Raw genomic sequence first — 14,961 nt, 5'->3', positions numbered from 1 at the left:
CAAATATAGAGTCACTGGCGGCAGTAGCCACAATCAAAACAGACATCGTTGCGCTTGAAAGTCAATTAACATGCGAGGTTCGGCGCTGTGTCAAGTCAATGCGCTATGAATTTAAAGTCTATTGCAATCGCGACCAGAGCGCTGTGTGTACCATACCAAGGCCAAATCGGCAGAGGCGCTTCAGGAACGAGGATAGCAGGCAGATTCTGTGGCCAGGGAGCGTGGGGGGAGCGACCTCTTAGAAGCAGATCCAGACGGTCACTGCTGCGAGAAGGAGGAGGTGAGCGCTGTATTCGTGGGTGGGAGGGTCAGCTGGGAAGTGGTAGCAGGGGAGGGTAGGCGGGCCAAGGGGGTCAACAACAAACAAACAAGATGACAAAATGGAGGATGGCACGCGAAACGGGGGCAGACCACTATGAGGCCAAATTGCTCCAATCAATGCACACAGCAAAGCAGCACCAAATATAGAGTCACTGGCGGCAGTAGCCACAATCAAAACAGACAACGTTGCGCTTGAAAGTCAATTAACATGCGAGGTTCGGCGCTGTGTCAAGTCAATGCGCTATGAATTTAAAGTCTATTGCAATCGCGACCAGAGCGCTGTGTGTACGATACCAAGGTCAAATCGGCAGAGGCGCTTCAGGAACGAGGATAGCAGGCAGATTTTGTGGCCAGGGAGCGTGGGGGGAGCGACCTCTTAGAAGCAGATCCAGACGGTCACAGCTGCGAGAAGGAGGAGGTGAGCGCTGTATTCGTGGGTGGGAGGGTCAGCTGGGAGGCGGTAGCAGGGGAGGGTAGGCGGGCCAAGGGGGTCAACAACAAACAAACAAGATGACAAAATGGAGGATGGCACGCGAAACGGGGGCAGACCACTATAAGGCCAAATTGCTCCAATCAATGCACACAGCAAAGCAGCACCAAATATAGAGTCACTGGCGGCAGTAGCCACAATCAAAACAGACAACGTTGCGCTTGAAAGTCAATTAACATGCGAGGTTCGGTGCTGTGTCAAGTCAATGCGCTATGAATTTAAAGTCTATTGCAATCGCGACCAGAGCGCTGTGTGTACGATACCAAGGCCAAATCGGCCTTGGTATCGTACACACAGAGGTCGATCCATCCACCCCATCCGCATGACATACTCCGCCTCCACCCTCTTAGCCCTTAACACCGGCCGACTCCCCTACTGCGCCCTAGCCGCACCTGGACACACCCATGGACCCTTCACATGCAACTTCTGCAATTTTGACAGCATCATAACCAACTCCCTATCCACGAACACCAAGCAGAGATCTGACACCAACCACCTAAATTGCATCCTGCTCAACACCCGCTCGGTCCACAGACACGCCATCGACCTCTGGAATCTACTAGACACCATCTCTCCAGACGTCGCCTTCCTAACAGAAACATGGATGAACGCCTCCTCAGCCCCAGACATCACCATCGCCATCCCGGAAGGCTACAAAATCATCCGAAAAGAATGCACCAAGCAAACAGGAGGAGGCATCGCTATCGTCCACAAGAATTCCATCCGCATCTCAACCAGCTCTGACGTCAACCTTGCTAACGCCGAACACCTTCACTTCCAGATCCACACCGACCCCAACACCACACTCAGAGGCACCCTCCTCTACAGGCCACCAGGACCCCGTGCACAATTCAGTGAAGACATCACGGACTTTATCACCCCACACGCCCTCCCCTCCGAGGACTACATTCTATTGGGAGACCTCAGTTTTCACCTGGAAAAGAGCATCGACTGCAACACCACCACCTTTCTGGACAATCTCGCCAACCTCGGACTCAAACAACTTGTTAATACCCCCACCCACATTGCAGGGCACACACTCGACCCCATCTTCACCTCCAGCAAACATATCTCCTTCAGTCACACCACTGCTCTCCATTGGACGGACCACAGCTGCGTTCACTTTGTCTACAAAAAGACCACAACCCACAACCACCCCCAACCTACTCTGCGAAGAAACTGGAACAAAATCACCATCGACCAGATCTCCTCATCGCTTCTTCAAAACCCCCCTGCCCACTCTTCGAACGCCAACCAAGCAGCCATTAACCTCACTCAATGGCTAACCAACACCGCCGACATCCTAGCACCCCTGAAAAAACGTCAAATCAAACTTGGCAACAAAAACGCCCCTTGGTTCAACGAGGATCTTAAGAAATCCAAGAAACTCTGTCGCTCCCTTGAGAAGGCCTGGAAAAAAGACCCAAACACTAGCACCAGGGATGCCTTCAAAAGCGCCACCCGCATACACCACCAACTGATCCGGACTGCCAAGAAAGCCGCCTTCAAAGACCGACTTCACAACAACGCACACAACAGCAAGGAATTATTCAACATCGTCAAAGAGTTTACCAACCCCACTGCCAACTCCAACGACATCACTCCCTCTCAAGCCCTTTGCGACTCCCTAGCTTCGTTCTTCCACGACAAAATCGCAGACATCCACAACAGGTTCGACAACCAACCCGGAGACCAACCCACCCAACCCTCTGCCGTACCCTCACCCCCCTTGAACATCCTTAATGACTGGAACCCAATCTCCACTGAAGACACCATCGGCCTGATGAACTCCATCCACTCAGGATCCCCCACAGACCCATGCCCTCACCACATCTTCAACAAAGCAGACTCCATCATAGCACCACACCTCCGAGACATCATCAACTGCTCCCTCAACTCTGCCACCTTCCCGGAAAGCTGGAAACACGCCGAACTCAGCGCCCTTCTGAAAAAACCCACAGCGGACCCCACCGAACTCAAAAATTACCGCCCCATCTCGCTCCTTCCGTTCCCGGCCAAAGTCATCGAGAAAGCTGTCAACAACCAGCTCGCCGCCTTCCTCGAAACCAACAAATCCCTCGACTCATCACAGTCCGGCTTCCAAGCCAAACACAGCACTGAGACCGCACTCATCGCAGCAACAGACGACATTCGAACTCTACTGGACAATGGAGACACAGTCGCCCTCATCCTCCTCGACCTCTCCGCAGCCTTCGACACAGTCTGTCATAACACCCTGTTACAACGCCTCAGAAACATCGGAATCCAAGGAAAAGCACTGGAATGGATTACCTCGTTCCTTGCCGGAAGAACCCAGAGAGTCCGCCTCCCACCATTCAAGTCAGAGGCCACTGAAGTCATTTTCGGCGTGCCACAAGGATCCTCACTCAGTCCCACCCTCTTCAACGTATACATGAGCCCCCTCGCGGCCATCGCACGCCAACACAATCTCAACATCATCTCCTACGCTGATGATACCCAACTGATCCTCTCACTCACCAAAGACCCTAACACCGCCAAAACCAACCTGCATGAAGGAATGAAAGAAGTAGCCGAGCGGATGAAGCAAAGCCGTCTGAAACTGAATTCCGACAAAACAGAAGTCCTTATCGTAGGCACCTCCCCCTCTGCCTGGGACGACTCTTGGTGGCCAGAGTCCCTCGGAAAAGCACCCATCCCGACGGACAACGCACGGAACCTGGGCGTCATTCTGGACTCCTCACTCTCAATGACCAGACAAGTCAATGCCGTTTCATCTTCTTGCTTCAATATTCTTCGCATGCTCAAAAAAACATTTCGCTGGATCCCCACCGAAACAAGAAAAACAGTCACCCACGCACTGGTTACAAGCCGACTGGACTACGGAAACACCCTATACGCCGGTACCACCGCAAAACTTCAGAAAAAACTCCAACACATCCAGAACGCTTCAGCCAGACTCATACTAGACATCCCGCGCAATGACCACATTTATGGTCACCTGAAAAACCTCCACTGGCTCCCCGTCAATAAGAGGATTACATTCCGCCTCCTATCCCACGCACACAAAGCACTTTACGAACTTGGACCTGAATGCCTCAACACACGACTTTCCTTCTACACCCCCTCTCGCCAGCTACGCTCCTCCAACCAAGCCCTGGCTGCTGTACCTCGCATCAACAAAACCACCATGGGAGGAAGATCCTTCTCCTACCTGGCGGCTAAAACCTGGAACTCACTTCCCATTCACCTTCGCCTCACTCAAAACCATCTAGCATTCAGAAAGCAACTTAAAACCTGGATATTCGACAAATAATTCCCCACCCCTCCCTAAGCGCCTTGAGACCCTCTGGGTATGTAGCGCGCTATATAAATTTCTGAATTGAATTGAATTGAATTGTTGTGCTATTTTCACTGAAATCTTTCCAATTGCAAATCTCCAGTTCTACTGATTGGATTTTTGTCATTTTAGTCTTGCTGTATTTATTAAAGAATATCTATTTTCCACAGTGTTTCCACAGTGTTACTGTTTGAAGTGTTAAACAAATACTTTATGGATTGCCTCTAAGTTAAGCCTGACTGCTCTGTGCCAAGCTACCAGGGTGCTGAGCACAGGTTAAATAGAGGTTTGCTTGTGGCTTCACCCTTTCAAGGAGTGTGGTTTCTGCTTGAGTAGTGTCTTAGCCCCTCAACCAGTAGCCCAATTTCTCACAACCCACGTTTTAGCAATCCACCCATCCACCCTCTCATACTTTCACTCACCCACCCACTCATCAAGCCTTTAATCATTCAATCTATTCTTCTTTTCAGTCACCCATTCAAATGTTGTTTTACCCTTCCACCCAGCAATCCTTTTACCCTTCCTTCCATCCATTATTTTCTTTTCTTCCTTCTTTTCACAGTATTGCCTTTAATTTCATTTGTTCTTTCTTTCAATCTTCCTTCCTGCCCTATCAGTTTTCAACTCTTGTCCCATCATTTCTCTTTTTGGGCCTTCTTTACTATGATTGGCTTTGCACACCTCACCTCTGTTATGGTGTTATTTTACTTTGTTACGAAGATCTTTTGTCTGCAGACTTTCAGACAGAATAGACTGATAAGTAATCAGTTCTTCTAGTGTCAACACCACCACCCTCAACCAGTAACCCCATTTCCCACAACTCACTTTTTATCAATCCATCCTCTCACACTTCCACACACCTACCCACTCATCCAGTCATTCATCGTGCAATCCATTATTTCTTTCAGTCACCCATGTTAATGTTGTTTTATCATTACACCCTGTAATCCCTTTTCCCTTCCATCCATCCTTTCAATTCTGCCTTCTTTTCCCAGATTTGTCTATAATTTCATATGTTCTTCTTTTCAATTTTCCTTCGTGCCCTACCACTTTTCCACTCTTTTCCTATTCTTACTTACTGTGTCCGGGTCTTCTTTAGTATGACTGGCTTTGCACACCTCTGCTCTGTTATGGTGTTGGCGTGCTTTGTTTTAAAGAGCTTTAATCTGGAGACTCTCAGACAGAATAGGCTTATAGGTAATCAGTTTTCCTATTTTCAACACTCCCATTATATTAGTATACAACGTGTAGTGCGCACAGCTACCCCATAGGCATGTAGTGAGGTTGTAGACTCTTTCCCCTATTTAGGTATTCTTTTTGACAAAGATCTGTCATGGGCAAAACTGATGGAAGAAAGGAGGCTGGTGATGGAGAGGGGTATCACTGCCATAAAATCTTTTGCAAAGAAACTGGGTGCTAAACCTGTATTACCAATAAAAGATATATACCAGGCTAGAGTGAAAGCAGCCGGGACCTATGGAGCAGGGATCTGGGGTAAGGTCGCATCTACACCACTGCAAATCATCGAAAATAAATTCTTTAAATCTGTAGTGGGCCTCCCTTTGTCTTTCACAAATGGGATCTTACATACGGAATTGGCCCTTCCTTTCATATCAGATCATATACTACTAGCCCCACTTCTCCTATGGCATTCTTTTTGGAGGAGAGATACAGTACCTCTGACCCACATGGTAATTAAGAGCTGCATAGAGATGGCTAATTGGAAAAAAGTGTGTAAGCTACGTGGAGTCAGTTTTAAAAGACATAGGCCTCCACAAACTATTTAAAGATCCACTGGTTTGTACGAAAGTATCCAAGCAGAAAGTCATTGCCATGTTAATGCTGATGGCTGAATTCAAAGGTAGGGAACACTATAAAGAGAAACAACCAGCACAGGTTTATTATCTTAACACACCACTAATGGAGGGAGATTTCTCCTACTTAACAAACATAAACAGCGCGCAACATAGATTTATATTGATAAGATTCCACACTAATTTGATTCCCCTAATGCTCGGTTATCCTGAAAAAACTTATAATCACTCCAATCTAAGCATGTGCCCGTGTGACAATTTATCACCGCAAACTGAACTACATTTGGTTTTATTCTGCGGGCTCTATGAGAGCGAAAGGGAAGCTCATCTGAAACCAATTTTAAAGAAAATGGGCTTTAAGCAAAGTCGGGTAGCACTATTCTTTTTAAAATACTGTGCAACCCTTAGGTGTGCTACTCCGTAGCAACATTCCTATGGGCTTGCATGAGGAAAAGGAAGGGGACGATACGCAGCAATGTCTTGTTCCTTTATACGTTTATGCATTCTCATCTTATTCCAGGATTGCGAATAAATATTTGGAATTTTAAAGAATATTATTTTGTAATAATATCTTTTTATTGATGTATTTGTACGTGCTTTTCTGATTATTTTTAATATGATCGAATAAAGATGATGATGATGACTGACCCATTGTCCTATGTTGTATGCTGTGGTGGGCGGAAGCAAAACATGAATGAACAGACCAATGAATGAAGAGGGGTGACCCAGTACCCCTCTAGGCATGTATATATGCATATATATTTTATTAATTTTTTGAAAAGACGAGCCTGGTGAGAGCTGTCTCAAGGTCAGGCCTAAAATGACTTCAAAATTAACATTTAGAGAGATTTCAAGAAAGTTTTCTTACTAATCCAGGTTTATACCTGGTCCTTTATGTATCAAGGTGGAATTATCATCACCTTTTTGTTAGAGAATCAATTTGTGTTGCCTATAACAGGCAGGATATAATATACTTCTATATCCACTACATTCTCTAGATGTGCGCATCATTGCTGCACTAATAATCATGAAAGAGTATTTCCTCTTTCATACCATTCTATTTATTTAGTTGTTCAGTTCATCTGCTTCCCATCACCCATAAAACAGAAGGTCACAAATATGAGTTTTCATTTAGCTCCTGCCCTTCACGAATGATGCTGTAAAGCATGGATTGCTCTTCAAACTATATGACCCATCTATTCATAGTCCTTCAGTTGAGAAACATAATGGATGTTCAAGGTTTTAAACTATCAGCAGAGCGGGAGAGAAATAGCCTTGTAAATGCTTAGATGTGAACTTGATTGAGCAATACACGAAAACATGAGGTAGGAAGTCTGTGACAAATGTCAACCCGTACATTTTCAGTTGATTTGTGTTCTTAAAATGGAAGTAAAAAGTCCATGTGAACCAGATCAAGTTTTCTGTAGTACTCTCCCAAAGACACATATTCTTTCTAGTACTGCTTGTCCGGCGATGCGGCGAGCGCAAGGTAAGTGGTTTTATTTATTTACTTTAATCTTTCCAGTCGTATGTTGAACTATACTACCCACCCCCACCCTGCCAGCCCCGCTCTACCCCCACAAAGCGTTACCTGTGCGAGCCGCCACTGATCTTAGGGAAACTTGGGGTTACGTCTGCATTACGTGGCAATCTACCCCCATGTGATGTTCATTATTTGAATTCAAGTTAGAAAGGGTTTGTTTTTAACCCCTTCACTGCGGCGGCTATTCCGCCGCAGTGCTAAGGGGGCGGGGCGGAAGAGCGGCGGGCGCATGCTGGTGACGGAACCCCTCCGTCACCAGCTGCAGTTGCGCTGTGCTTATGACGGAGCGGGTCCGTCATGGCCCGCCCGCTCGATAGAACGCTCAGCGCAGGCGCAGAATTCGCGCCGCGCATGAGCAGCGGGCGGGCCATGACGGAACCGCTCCGTGATCAGCACAGCGCCACCGCAGCTGATGACGGAGCGGTTCCGTCATCAGCGCACAAGGGGTTAAAGGGAGCATGTGTTGGCTGCGTAAACAGACCTATCCTGAAGTTCTTTTGTAACACTGGAGAAAATGATGTAGTGCTTCTACCCTGGTCTTCAATGTAAAGCGCTAATGATGAACAGGAAATGGTGTTAATCCCCAAAAGGATTTTGTTGCTCCACACCGGACTTTGTTAACATGTAATTGAAATCTTAAATAACATTCCAGAGTTAAACATAAAGCTCTTTAGGGATCCCAATAAATACTGACAAGGACTATAATGGAACCAAGAAGATGGATTTGAAGTTTAGAGACATTACGGAAATAGCTAAATAAATCACAAAGAATCAGTCAGATAGGCATTTGTCATATAAAAGCATGAAGCCAATAAAATTTAAATCATTAAATAGCAGAATAGATTATATTGCAGCTCAGTAAATAGGTCATTAATCAGAGATCAGAACATTCAAAAGATCAGGGGAAGTGAGCCCAACACTCTGTGGGTAAAGCATATTTTATAAGGTGAAATACAATAAGATCATTAGTTTTGGTCTGAAGGTTCAAAGGACAATAAATTCCACCTAGTCATATTACTGGAAGAACTACACAGTTTGGAATCACATTTATCACCACTGCCCCACAGAATTTTACAGTACACTTCATGTCCCCAGTGATCCTGTGACAGCTGATGGTTAGTACAAATTCTGCTACATGTCAAGGTTAAGTTCTCGCCAGAATCGCAATGTGGTCCCAATAGGGTCTTGAGAAAACATTCACTTTGCTAACGCAACATGAAAAAAAGCTTGAGAATGAAGCACCATGTTGTACATGAGAGAATGACATTGTGGGTCAAATTCATGAAGATCTGAGGCAAAGCAACACAGCAAGACACATTGCTGCACTTGTTCAAATGGAGAAGGAAGGAATGCGGCATATCTACTAACCTATAGCGTGATTTCCTGCCCTCTCCCTGTGCTGGAGCACATGTGGCTGCCAAGCATCAATGCAGGCCCTGTTGCATGATGGTCATGGGTGTCTGTGTTACTGCCAGGATTGTTTTTGTGCAGGAAGGCACATCTTTCTGCACAAAAACAATGCCCTGAGGCTTTTTCCTCTTTATATGTGTGCTGCATAAGGAAGCACAAGTAGAAAGAGGGAAAAATGAATCCAAATAAACATATTTCTCCTCATTACTCTTCCTCTGGGAAGGTGTACCATTTTGATGCATTCCCTGGTATACTAGTGTAAGTATATCTGGGAATGAGCCAAAAGTCATGGGACACATTCAAAGGTCAGAGTAACTCAAGACAGCGACATACTCTGCCTTGTGTTACTCCAGATTGACTATGCCACACAGCCATGCAAGATGGGTCTGCGTGGTATAGTTAATCTCACTTAACTGCTTCCATGCTCATGACGGAGGTGCTCCGTCATGGCCCGCTCGGCGCGCCTGCACGGCGTGAATCCGCGCCTGCGCTGGACGTTCCATTGAGCGGGCGGGGCCATGACGGAACCGCTCCGTCATGAGCACAGCTCAACCGAGGCTCGTGACGGAGCGGCTCCGTCACGAGCATGCGACCGCCGCTCGGCCTCCCCTCCCCCCTAGCGCTGCAGTGGAATTGCCGCCGCAGCAAAAGGGTTAAGGGCTTGTGTTGCCCTTGCATGACACAAGGGCCATGCAAGCCCTTGATAAGTCTGGTCCTGTGTTTCAAAACATTGTTTACAAATTAACAATTGTGTGCTGATTGCATGGTGGGGAAAGTGCAGAGGGATGACTGTGCGCAAGAATAAGATGGCCACAGGCAGCAGCAGCCATTTTGAAATTGAGGCCTACATTATTAATGTTAAAATAAGCATAGGTTCTCTGCAAAATATCTTGAATTCAGTATGTGTTAATTACATCTTGGTAATACAATTATGCATATTCATTAAAACCCCTACAGCAAATACATCAGAAAAGAGTCGGGAAAAATAAAGTGTACACTGCCTGCAGATAAGCAGCCAGGAGGCACTCAAAACATTTTCATGCCTCCAAAGATGCCAAGATTTTTAGACAGGCTTCTCTTATTAGAGGAGCGATACTAAATGCATTAGCAACTATGCTATACCATGTGACATAAGCATCACGTCCAGTTTAAAGTTATTTCTCCCATTTAAGTATCAGCAGGAGAAGAGGCTTGGTCCTGGGTGGACAGGGCAGCTGCCGGTGATCTCAGGTCACCTTCAGGTAGGACTCTGAGAAAACAGAGGCAGTATGGGTTCACCACTTAACGAAAGACTACAGTCATCACAGAGGGGAGGAATGGCAAGCAGATGGGAGAGCGGCCAGACCTGGGTGATGTCGCGGAGGGATAATAACAGACAGGCTTGGTGTGGGGAAGAGTGGACCAGATAGATAAGGAGAGAAAGCAGAAAGATGGAAATCGAGAGAGCTGGCTCCCTGATAATTGAGGGAAGAGGGAGGAGTAGAAAGGACAGATTAATGAGTGAAGTGGACAGACTGAGGATAGTGGATAGATTGGAGGATGAAAGAGGACAACAAGTGAGAGAAAGGAGGACAGTTGAGTGAAAAGATAGAGGAGGGTGAGGTATGACGAGAGAGAAACAGGGTGGAGCTGAGAGAGGAGTAGGGTAAGGTAGAGCTTGTTGGCTAGGAAGATGGTGAGGCAGGTCCAGGATGAGGTGAGGAAGAGAGTGACCAGAAGGAAGAGGGAGAAAGTGGAAAAGGGTGGAGTTACAAGAGAAAAATGTGAGGGAGAGTCTGGGGGAGGCTGAGGTGGAGACAGGTGGAGGGTGAGACAGAGAGGGAAGTGGAGGAGGATGCTGCAAGAAGTGAAGAGGAGGGCGAGATGGAGATAACAGAGGAGGGCGAGAGGACAGGAGAAGGGAAATCAGAGAAATAGGAAATGGGCAAGGGGAGAGAGGAGGAAGGCAAAGGAAAGACGAGTGAGGCAGAGAAAGAAGAAGGGTGAAACTGTGAGAAAGGAGTGTGAGGCAGAGACAGAATTGAGGGTAAAGGGGAGAGAATAGGTAAAGAGGATTGTAGGACAGACAGGAATATATTTGGTGAAACAAACATTGTGTTGCGTTGCAGTGAGATAGAGGAGGAAGGTGGGCTGGAGAGATTGGATGAGGTGATGGGGAGAGAGACAGAGGAGGAGGATGAGACAGGAGAGGAAGATGAGGAATATGAGGAGAGAGGAGTTGTCAGGATTAAAGGTAGGGCTGAAGACCACAAAGCATATAGGTTAACTGCCCCAAACATCACCTAGTTAGACTGATGTAAGGAATAATAAAATGTTGGTTAGGAACTCAGGAAAAACTGGGAAAGGGACAAGAAAATGAAGACACTGATGTTGTTAGAAATGGGATTTCTGGTTGGTTAAGGCTTGTGCCAAAGCCAGGCAGAATCCACCATTCTAGTCAGGGCAAGGGAATTACACGCTGAAGATAACCCCTGCTCACTCCCTTGGTAGCTTGGCACGAGCAGTCAGGCTTATCCAAGATGCAATGTGTAGAGTGTTTACGCAACACACTCACACAGCAGCAACGCACTAGGCACACCACAAAAAGGAACTCCACACAAGGTTATATAAAAAATAGCATTTGTATTATCATAAACACATTAGAAACACATTTACACTGTGCCAACTGGCACTAGGCAATATTCACAGGGTAATATATACAGGACCAGGCCAATTGAGCCACAGGCAAAACCATCAGATCAGGTAAGTAAATGCAAAACACAACCAGTACCTACTGGTACCGTAATGACCTAAGCATAATCACATTAGCATTAGACACCCTCCTAAAATATCATAGAATGACATTAGGCAATAAATTACATTAGGCCCAAACCTCATTAGCATAAACACATTACGCATTAGGCCTCACCAGCATAAACACATTATGCATAAACCTCCTAAGCATTAACACATTATGTCATAGGCATAACAAGCATAAATCACATTATGGGGGCATAAATCACATTTGACATATGCCTCACATTAGGCATAAAATACATTATTCGCCAACCTCATAAGCATGACCACATTATGCAATCCTTAGGGTCTGGCTCCCTCCTAGTATACACAGGTACCACCCATGCCAATGACCCCAGGCCAACTGGCCTTACACTGGGGCTCAAATGCCCTACATCCAAAATGTTAGGGCTCTAGGGGGGACCTCTCAAATGACCCCCTGGCTACCTTGGTAGCAAACACAAAGGGCCCCATTAGGAAGCCCGCCCGCCACCCCTGCCGAAAACGGGACCGCCCGCCTTAAGGGCGGGGGTCCCGATGGCTGCATTAGGATGCGCCCGCCACAGTGGCGGGCGCATATCCCATTTTTAACATTGTGGCGGGTGGTGCTCACTGAAGAACACCGCAATGTGTCTCAACTACAATTTTTAATTCTGGAAACAATATCAAAAAAAGAAGGCGTGGATAACAGCCAACAGCTACTCCAGAGGGAAAACCATTGGATTTATCTGATGAACTCTTGCAAACCTTTTGGTTTGAATGATCGCATTGAATTTGCTTGCTATCTTTAATAATGTATGATAAAGTAAAGTAATACACGTAGGGATTTCCTACAGCTTCTTTGTATCTGTTGCCCGTGATGTACTTGGTACATTTGTTTACATATCAAATTATCATATTTCCACATTTGCCTAAATACGCTTTAATATGCCTCACACAGCATTGAAATTAATGTTGGTAGACTTTGTTTTGTTTTACACAAGCGACCCTACGCAATTTTGAGTTTTACACACACCGCATGCGATCGTTTTATTTTCGGGCCCCCCCTTTTTCTATGGTCTTTTTTCTATGTTCATGAGCACGTGATCGGAACTGAACCCCCAAGCTTCCGTTCACGGAAATGGCCTCGTAACACAATCACCCGGCACGCCAGATTTGCTGACACCACGTGAACTGGTAATCATGAGGAGAGACGCTGTGCACCTCATAACTAAGTTTTTCAGACAGGAACGCGATATATTCAGAGAGCTCCGAGCTCTATTGGCCACATGTTAACAACTACGTTTTTTACACTTTTTTCACGCTTTTTACGTTGCAGCTTGACCGATCATTGTTCAAATCCAACGCCCGAACGGTAGACAAAATTCTATCTTTTGACATGTGAGTACACGTTTACATCGTGTGCGCCACCTTCATTTTGTGCACTGTTTTCTTGCTACTCACCTTGTTTTTAATACGGTCACCACGGGGCACACATGAGCACATTTTAAGACACTCAAGCATATTTTGCAGGATATGAGATGGTTTTTGACTTGAAATGTACACAATATGAACGTTATATGTGATATGTTTTCTTATACTGCTATACGTTATACGTTATATGTGAGATGTCTTCCTATAATTCATCTTTTCCTGTTAATGCTCCCTGATGAAGGGCTACGCTAAGCCCGAAATGCATTGGACACAATAACAGGCATTGGTGTCAAATAAACACAGTGAATGAAATGATAATAATTTCAGATAAAGGATAAAAGACAAAGAATTGATTTGAGGATAAAGAATTCCTCACAAGTAAATTTTCGAGTCTTATGATTCAATTCATTTAAGGAATCCCTGACTGATCATCAAGGAGAGAAGGTGTGCACCAGGGGATGCAACTGATTTTTAATTGGAAGCACTATTGGGCTACTTAGAAACTTTTTGCCAACTTTCTGCCTGGAGAACTGATTGTGACCTGGGCCATCTTTGAACCGCAGCGGACGACGTTAAATTGCCAGTGGGCCTCAACTTGCTGGCTTGCCCCATTGAAGAGAATCCAACTTTCAGAAATATTTCTCAGTACGATTGTAGAGAGCTTCACACTGATTGACGCCGAGCAGCATCCAATTGATGTGAAGGCCTTCGTGGTCACAGACTTCACCCGTTAGATCTTTCATACCTTCATCGATGATGGAACAGGGATCCTGCTATTCAGAAACCCATCGTTGCCGTGCCCAACTTCTTATCCAGCTTGCAGCTAGCTCTGTTGACGACTTGTTGATGATCCCTTTTGCCATATCATTTTTCAAGTCAGAAGGTAAACTTCATTGCAACAAACCTTGTCCATGTATCTGACCCATGCTCCATCGCAGTCGGCCTTAAATATTGATTTTGACCTGGTGTAGTGTGACCAGATAACCAAGCTTGTCACTTTGTGCTTTTTGGTGCTATTTTCAATTACAATTTTAAAAATTTGTATATCCATTTCTACTTATTGGATTTTTGTTGTTTTGGTGTAATATTATTTATTAGCTTAGTGTCTTTTTTTCTAAATTGGTTTGGGATTTTTCTTGTATTTTGTTTTTGGTTGAATGCTGTTTAAGTACTCCATAAATACTTTACACATTGCCTCTGTTACGCCTTATGTTTTGTGTCAAACTAACAGAGGGTTAAGAACGGTGTAAGAAATTGGGTTACTGCTTGAGATAGGTTGAAGCCCTACTGAGGCAGCAACCACAATCCTTGTGAAGGTGAAGGAACAAGCAAACTCCAAATTAACCTATGCTCAACCCTCTGGTAACTTGGCAGAGAGCAGTCAAGCTTAACTTAGAGGCACTATGTAAAGTATCGGTGCATTACTTCAAACAGTAATAACTTGAAAAAACAACACAAGGAAAATCCCACACCAATTTAGATAAATAAAGTATATTTAAATAAATAACTCAAGAGCGAAACATAAAAATCTAATCAGTAGAATCGGAGGTATGCAACTTTAAAGATTTAAGTGAAAATATCGCCAAAAAGCACAAAGCACCAACTGTGGCTATCTGATCGCACTGGATCGGCACAAAGTCACATGTTCAGGCTGACTGTGATCTAGTACGGGCTGGCTAACATGGCCCACTTAGGTCTGCTGAACAAAGTACCTTAATGAAGCACCCGTGTTGAGAATGAGTTACGCACAGAGGCAATGCTAAGTCAAAATGAGGAGATGCGTCACGCAGCGACAGTTCCATGGAGCTGCAAAGTGCTAGGTGATGTCCTTGCGTGGAGAAGCATGGTGCAGCTGTGGTTCCCATGGACTGCGTTG

This window comes from Lissotriton vulgaris, chromosome 8 (assembly GCF_964263255.1).
Source record: "Lissotriton vulgaris chromosome 8, aLisVul1.2, whole genome shotgun sequence".
NCBI lineage: Eukaryota > Metazoa > Chordata > Amphibia > Caudata > Salamandridae > Lissotriton > Lissotriton vulgaris.
The sequence above is the reverse complement of the archived record's forward strand: the minus strand, read 5'-3'. Positions refer to the sequence as shown.